Raw genomic sequence first — 8,738 nt, 5'->3', positions numbered from 1 at the left:
ATGCTTTCTAACAACAATTTGCGTGAAGAAAGCTCTTTTTCACATTTGGTGGCAGTGGTGGGATATTCCTCTAGCCAAGTGGAGGGGACCCACATTTCGAAAAACATTGTTCGAGGAGCTTCGTGGTGGACCGCGGTGAAGAAGAGCAGGTAGACGAAGAGTCCTGCTAGGAGAGGAGATCACTGGGGAAGTTGAACTGCTGTCCTGTGGGGTTGGCCAAAGCCTGAAGGAGGAATAGCTCGGTAACTCCTTGTTGCTGACGTGAGCCATGTGGGGAGCTATTGCCAAGCCTTTGCAGAACAGCAGTGGCGGAGGACTTACTGCGAAGAGTGCAGTGTTTCGCCAAGAAGGAGGGATCTTGGAATGGAGATGGGCGGTCACCGGAGACTTTTTTAACTGTTTATTTGGCACAAATGACTGTCTTGCACAATATTTTACCTTTTTTTTATCTAATGCGCTTGTAACTGTGTTTGCAAGCTTAAAAGAGGGGGAAGGTAATGTGAAGATCTGAATGGCATCTTCACTGTTTTTAAACATGTTTTAAAAGATTCACGTGCTCCTGTCTGGCTGGTTAGCCGTGATAGTCCGCAGCTGTGGCTCGTGGGCTAATTGAGCCACACCCATTCTGGTGCTCTTTAAGAGGGCCAGAGTTTTAGACTGGGAGGCGGGAGTTGTGCAAGTGACTCGACAGTTGTGCTGTGTTTTAAGTAAAGAGATGCTTTCTAACAACAATTTGCGTGAAGAAAGCTCTTTTTCACACACACACACACACACACACACACACACACACTCACACACACACACACATATGTACACACACGTATAACACCTTTCACTAACACCATCAGCAGCAGCTTCAGGTGTGTGGGCTTGAACTGACAAGGCTTATTTTGATTGCATCATTTCTCACGCCCGTCTTGTTGTGAGCATTATAAAGACCTCCGGCTGGCGGAGGCAGACTCTCACCTGACGGTTCCTGTTGGTCCCACTGGTGGGCTTCTCTGGGCCACGGTCTCCGCGAGGGGGTGGGCCGCTGGATGCTGCATTGCAGGTCGAATCCAAAAAAGCAAGCAAAACAAGAACATCAAATTAACTGCCCTGGTGAGATTAGAAGCCCCAAAAAACCGCCAGGCCTTTCAATAATTCATGTCTACAGTCCACCGCCCCTTTTTTCAATGCAGACAACCGAAAGAGAAAATAACCTTTGGTAAGCAGTGCTATCGGGCTGCTTACCAAAATACAACAAATGGGTGGGTTAAGTGCCCGCAACTTGTGTAGATATATAGTGAGATATTTATCTTGTGATTACCAGCAGTATTGTTGGTAATCACAAGAATAAGGCGTGTTAAGTTTTCTGTTTTGTGCACTCAAGCAAAATAAAGGCATAGCTTCGTTGTTTTTTGCCCGGGCTACATCGTGGATGGATCAGGCTGGAGACTCAGGCTCCATGGTCGGTTTATCATCTGAAGACTTGGGCTACATGGCTGGTTGGGCTCCATGCATGGTTTATCATCTGAAGACTTGGGCTGCATGGCTGGTTGGGCTCCATGCATGGTTTATCATCTGAAGACTTGGGCTACATGGCTGGTTGGGCTCCATGCATGGTTTATCATCTGGAGACTTGGGCACCATGGTTGGTTGGTCGTCTGGAGAGTTGGATACCATGCATGGTTTTCACCTGGGTGAAGGCAGGTGACAGGTATCTTCACTGCTTAGAGTGAAGCAGTCCGAGGTTAAAGTCAGGTCACTTCTCCTGGGGTTGGGTCAGAAAATCGGAGTAGCAAATAATTGCGAGGAGGTTTTCATAAATATAAATGTGGTAAAGAGAATCACTGCCATAAGCGGACTGTAAACCAATCCCACTTTTTTTTCTTCTTCTGACAAGCCTGGGAAGCAACATGCTCGTGAACAGCATTTTATATTGAAACGCCTTCTTCTTTTCCGTCTCTGGAGAGTCTCTTTTCTCCCACCTACAATTTAATTTGAAACATCAATAGCTCCTTGGCGGCACCTGATGGGGCTGATAGGCTGAGGATGCATTTTCTTTTTTGTCTCCCTACAAGGCTACTTCCTTGTGACCGGATATTGGTATCATGAATGTGAATCTATTCCCTTTGAATAAATAATATATAAAACCCACAATCAACTTGTTCCTGCAGACTGGCTATCACATGAATGATCAAACATGAATATGTATTACCAAACCAGCATTGACTGTTCAAAAAACAGTTTTTGCAGTGTCTTAAAGCTGGCTTATTCTTATTTTTTTTTTTGGTAGTTTCAAAGCAGGCCAGACTATGGTTATCCTTTGTGTTTTATTTATTTATTCATATTTTTTTATGTTTTTGGTTTAATTGATTAAGGTCACAGAAGCCAAATGAGATTTATGTGATGAATTATTTAAATCCTTGCTGAGTTATCCTTGGTTATTGCTCCGGGTCCAGGCCTCCACTGAGCTATTGAGTGCTGGCATTGGTTTATTGATTGAGGAATCAGGCCCCAGGCAACCACTGTTGTGCAAGTCTGACACTATAGGCACAGATGGAACTCAATGTGAGAGCCAGCGCCTTAATGTCACTAGAGCCCAATTTACTGTTCATTCCCAGTCTTGGCATTGAGATTTGAGGGGACATTTTGAGCATGATTTCCTTTTCTAAAAAGTAGAAGGATTTTTCTTTGCCTGTCTTTGATTTTTCCATCTTGCCAGATGTAGATAAGAGCACCCAGTCAACCCCTTCATAACTTTGTTAGGTTATTTTAACGCAGTAAACTCAGTGTCCCTTTCTCTTAGTAACCCTGCTTGTCCCCTGTCTCAATGGGAGCTTAAAGCCTCTTGGATGGACGCCGCAGCCACGTTTGCTAAGCTGATGGTGCAGAAACGCGGGGACACAGGCACAGCTCTCTACAGCTCATCAAAGAGAGTGATGAGCGATGCACAGGTAGAATTACCTGGGGTTATTTTCCCTTAAGCTAAGGTAACCCACTACTTACTAGTGAACACTTTCAACTGTCAGTTCTTTAAACTAGAAAAACTACACCAAAGTTCCGAACTCCCAAACTGATGACTTTTCAATTGCAAGGGGGTGTAGCATCTCCAATTCAACCTAACCATACCTTAACCTTAACAATTCAGTTTCAAACTACAAGTTGAGTAGGTGTGTGAGATTTGTAGGACATCACAACTGTTGCCTGTAAATTCCCAGCTGTGGGAAACGATTTTCTTCCAACTCGGTCTGTATTCACACTGTTGAAACGGTTAATGAGGAAGAGGTTTGATATGTGATCCTTTTATCCACTGATTGGTCTGGCGCTTTGTATCAACCAAAATCGCCTAAAATCCATATTGACTAGCGTTGTTCCAAACAGTATCAGCTCAACGTCAAAAGTGATCTGGCAAATTCTGCCTGATTAGGGAAGGCAGCAGACGCATGTGAAGCACAACCCTGAGACGGCCCAGAACATTTTGTCCCATATGTTCCTGATAATGCAGAAGTAGAAAGAAAACATGTTTTTCCTGTCTCTTCCTTGTGACTCCCTAATGTGATGTGTAGTCCGGGTCATCGGGTACGAAGAAACTTAATTTTTTCCTCACAGAAACCATGGAGCTTCCCTAACGTGGTTTTAGTTTCAGGTCCGGGAACACACCGTGCCTTGGGCTTTCATCAGCCCGGACAGACCCCCGACCCCCCCCCCCCCCCCCACCACACACAGACACACACACACACACACACACACAGACCCCCGACCCCCCCCCCCCACACACACACACACACACACACACACACTCAAACACACACACCAACATTTCCAGGAAGCACCGCTGCTTCCTTTATATTTGTGTTTCACTTATGATACAACTCTGCGGTACCCCCCTAGGGGATAACCTGACCCTTAAGAGGAACAATCAGGCAGACGGAGGTGAGGAAGGGGGTAAGATGCAAAGCTGCATCATCATCACCGCCGCGTGAACTCATGCATGCGCGTACACTCGCAATCCCATGCATATTGGGTCAACCACTTAGCAGGGAACATATTTTAGGGGGGAGACAATGCTTGGGGCTGAGTAAATTTTTTTACAGACAGTGCTATCCTCTGTTTGTTGTGACACTTTCTCCTCTGATTGGATTATAGCTCTCTCTACAAGGCTCCACAGGCCACCCTGAAGGGATGCTGCCCAAACCTGACAGGAATTGAAGCACTGACCTTACTAGCTTGTCTACCGTTAGAAAGAACCACCTCATGGGTACATTGTGTACAATGGAGGATGTAAAACCAAGCCATGTATCGTCGATGCATACGCTGGTGGGACGTGGCTGAATATGGCTGATGATGGATCAAGCATAGCAGCCTACAGGGCAACAGGCCTTGTGAACCACTTAAGGACGCCATTCGAACAGGATGCCCGTCTGCCCAGCTTGCCACGAGCCCAGACCACACGTTAGCCTGCCTACCAGAAAGAAGGCACATGGTTGCTAGGCAACCAAATTAAACAGGGATTTTCCTGTGACGAATACGGATGCGACACAAGGTTCCGAACAAGAATACAAAAAATGCTTGACACACTAGTGAAGGATGGTTCAAATCAAGTCATGATCAGATTTCTAGATGAGCTGATTCACTAGTTACATGTCCTTACCAAGGGGAGTCAATGTTTAACATGCAGCCCCAACCAAGTCTCTCAGAATGACCTGGCGAACACACCCTGGGGTCCTTCCTCCATTATTCATCAATGGAGACATTAATGCATATTGCATGTCTCATGTATCTGGGAGATGGACTAGGCTAATGAAGAAGCAATAGCTTTTGTTCTCTTGCACGACGGTGCGTGCTTGATCCGAAGCATGTTGGCCAAACATTCAGCAACAAGTTAGAGGCGCGCCGCAACTAAATCAGCTTTGCTCTTCACAAATGGGTTAGTAAACATTTTGTTAAGCAACCATGTGCCTGGAACACAGGCTAATTTAACAGTCCGGTGACTGTTAATGTTTGCATTCTGTCTTGCTTGTCTGCTGCCATGGTACACGTACACATCTGTGTTATACTTCAAGCATCACTGAACAATAACAATTTTAATAAAACAAATTAAACACTCAGTTAGATGTACAGAGAGTTAAAAGCTTTTAATTACAACACTGCTTTCTCTCGTATAATGGAGTATCGTCTACGTCAGACTGAACAGAAAAAACACTTCCTGTTCAAGGCTCTCATAAACAACACTTTTTGTTGATTAGTTTATAATCAAGGCATGCTTGTCCTATACATTATTGTATCATATGAGTACAAATCAAATAGGAGGAAAGTTGCTGATATATAACAAGAATGTTTACAACACAATAATACTATTTGTGAGCAGTCCGTTGGTGTGTACGTGGACTGAGCTGAAATGAGCTCCACAGTGGGAGACGATGGACCCCTTCTCTTGACAAGTTATTCATCAGCCAAGCATGTAATTACGAACACAAGAGGCTCATGTTTGCTCCCATGCATACCTGTGACACAATGACAAGAGTAGCAGGGGCGGCTGTCTCCACAGCAGCAGCAGCGATTACCTCCCGGGTGTTGCTGTCAGAACGCTGAGGATAATCTGCAGGAGGAAGGGAGGGAGGGAGGGAGGGAGGGAGGGAGGGAGGGAGGGAGGGGGAGAGGGGTGAACAGTAACCGTAACTTCATTAAAGTAATTAAACCAGATGCGCACAAATCAATGTCTTGGGAGGGTTTATGTGCTTCACTCTCCCTTTCTGTTTTGGATGACAAGCATTGGGCCAGTCGATTGTCTGTTAGGGTGTGATGAAAAATTTAAGAAAATCATGAAATTGTTTTTTATGTTCCCATTACTATGGGAGTTATTTTCCCACTTATTAATCATATAGGCTACCAATCTTCCACTTGAGACTATCTGAGCTCACGGTGGAGATATCAGACGAGACACACCATGATAAGCCTGCAAGCCCAGGGTCAGACACGCGCCAATTTAACTTCAAGGCAATTAAGGGGTTTAAAATTAGTTATATCAGTTTGAGGTGACCACATTGAGGCTACTGAAATAATAAATAAATCATTCTTCTAGCACATGCAGCAGGATCGTATTTTCTATAAAAAACTATAGCTCTTCCTCAAAGGTTGTCTTTTTTACCAACGTACTGAATGTACTTATACACGTATGTGAACATACACTATGTCACATGCTATTTTCTTATTAAAAATGTGGATTTTATTGGATTTGCCTTTCCCCTGCGGAAATCCTATTTAAACCACACGCCTTATCTAAATGTTCCATAAGCCTATTTGTCAAGCACATATTCAAAAGGGCCACCAGAGCAGTGGGGACCTGCAATAATGACAGCTGCTAGCTCGAAAACAATGCATCTGTCTTGGGCTTTCTATATGAGGAATCGCTTGGCATTTCGTTTTGGATTTGGTCCAGGCTGTGGCCAAAAAAAACTTTATTTTCATACAGCTGCCTAGCATTTATGAGTGTGTCATGGGGGATATTGAGAAGAATACTCCAAATCAGTTCTGCAGCCTAATATCTGGAGGACAATAGGTGGTGGTGCAACAATCACGTTCCCAGCGATTCCTTCGTACACTCTCATTGTTTGATAATTAACGCCTTGTGTTTGTTGATACTCAAATTAAACAATGCATAGTCAAATTTGACTATACTGTACTGTAGAGACAAATTAATGTATCCCACGCATAAAAGGATTTGACAAAACCGGCAGAAAGGATGACCGTAAGCAAAGCAACACTTATCCCTGTCTTCTTTCCTGGCCTATAAATAGAGCCTTGTGAAGAGGATCACTGGCAGAGGCTGCGGTAGCACCAGCCCCCCGTGCATGTCACGTTAAATCACTATCATTTTTTGTAAACGTGTATGTAGGACCCAACCCAGTGGTTACGCAGTTTGTTATTAAGGTGACTCAGAGATCAGGGTAGGCACGGAGGCCTTGTTCACACTTTTAACTAGTAACACCCCACCCCCGACAAAACACATCTTACACATTGTCGGAGCTAATTAGCTGTGGCTATGGCTTCCCAAGGGAAGCTATAGGTGTTCCAATTAACAGCGTGGGACCACTTCATATAGACTCACATGCTGTGCAGATCTACATGAATAGTATGTCTGATGAAGTATGAATATGTTTAATAGGCCGAGGAAATGAGGAGATTTCATGGAGCACAACCCGACAAGAGGTCCAGACCGTCCCATTCCCTAACATTTATTCCATGTCCTTCCCAATCGTCCACTCCAGCATTTGGCTCAGTCCGATCCCCAAAACGTAAAATTCTTAGCTTCTAACACAGACTTAACACCCAGCAGCGCCCCCACCCCCCCCCCCCCCCCCCTTTTACCTGTAGCATCCATCTTCAAACATCTCCCTCCCAGTTGGACATCAACAATGTATTGTCTTCAGAAGCCTCCTCAATGGCTTCTCTGCACACTGAGTGGATTCCACATTTGTATTCTCAGAGCCTGGAGTCGCTGCAGAATGTACCCGTCTGCACTCTGCTTTCCTTTGAACTCCACACTGGCTTCTTGGACCCGCAGGCGCGGACTTCCATCACGGCCGCGGATGGCGGGAACCTGTGATGAACGGTTCATTAGGAAGATAAATGGTGCTTCTGAGTTCATCCCTGGTGTGTGTGCACTGAGATGTTCCTGAGAATCTCTCGGCCACTCTTTGCACGTCTATTCAGGCGCTCGCGCCTCTGCAGCCCCCCAGGGGAGACTCCCGCCCTGAGCATAATTCAAAGCTAGGATTAACCAACTAAGAGTTTAAGACAAGTGTCTTAAAAAACCCATTGCAGTAAGTAGCAGTGTGCTAGTAACATAGCAGGGTTCACACCAGTCTGTCCAATATTAAGCAGATGGTTTGCTCCTTCATGATTATGATTGATAAACTTTACAATGAACAGCAGGTGTATTTAAAGGTGACATATTGTACCACCAGGTGTGAGTGTGATTAGCCGTTACAAGCCGTTCTGAAAATCCGCCTCACACTTGGGGGTATAATCTGTCACCTTTAAGTGGCCAGTCCCATCCTCTTTGACTGGATATTGTGAAATATTACCTGAAAAGGCAATTGGAATGTTTTTAAAGAACTTCATGTAGATGTATTTTAAACCATATAGGCATTGAAGAAATGGTTTAGGGGTCTCTATAGCTATCTATACGTACATCTTTGATATGCAGGGGAACATTAACAATTTGATGTGTCTATGTCTTCATTTATGTAATTTCCAAACTATTTACATGGTTTTGGGACTATGGGGGGCGGCAGTAGCTCAGGAGGTAGAGTGGGTTGGCTGGTGACCGGAAGGTTGCTGGTTCGATCCCCGGCTCCTCCTAGCTGAGTGTCGAGGCGTCCCTGAGCGAGACGCCCTACCCTGACTGCTCTGGGCAGAGAGGTGTGGCGTCCCCTGTCTGTATAAGCTATCGAAAGGAATGACGATGGTGACCCATCGTTACTCCCGAGTTAATCCTGAGGAGATTCGATAAAATGAATGAATGAATGGGACTATGGATAAAAAATATGTTAGACAAAGAGCGAAGTTAGAGAGCCAAGAAGAGCCTAGAATCGATGCATGTGATGGGAAGCAGCCCGGATGTTTGCTAATGACACCCTTTAGAATATTTGGTAATGGCTGCCTATTAGTCACACTTACTACGCAATGGTTGTTAATGAAGGTTTCCCCTCACTCAATTCTCAAATTTCAGACAGCATTAATGAGCCCAT

This window comes from Gadus morhua, chromosome 1 (assembly GCF_902167405.1).
Source record: "Gadus morhua chromosome 1, gadMor3.0, whole genome shotgun sequence".
Taxonomy (NCBI): domain Eukaryota; kingdom Metazoa; phylum Chordata; class Actinopteri; order Gadiformes; family Gadidae; genus Gadus; species Gadus morhua.
Note: the sequence above shows the minus strand (reverse complement) of the source record.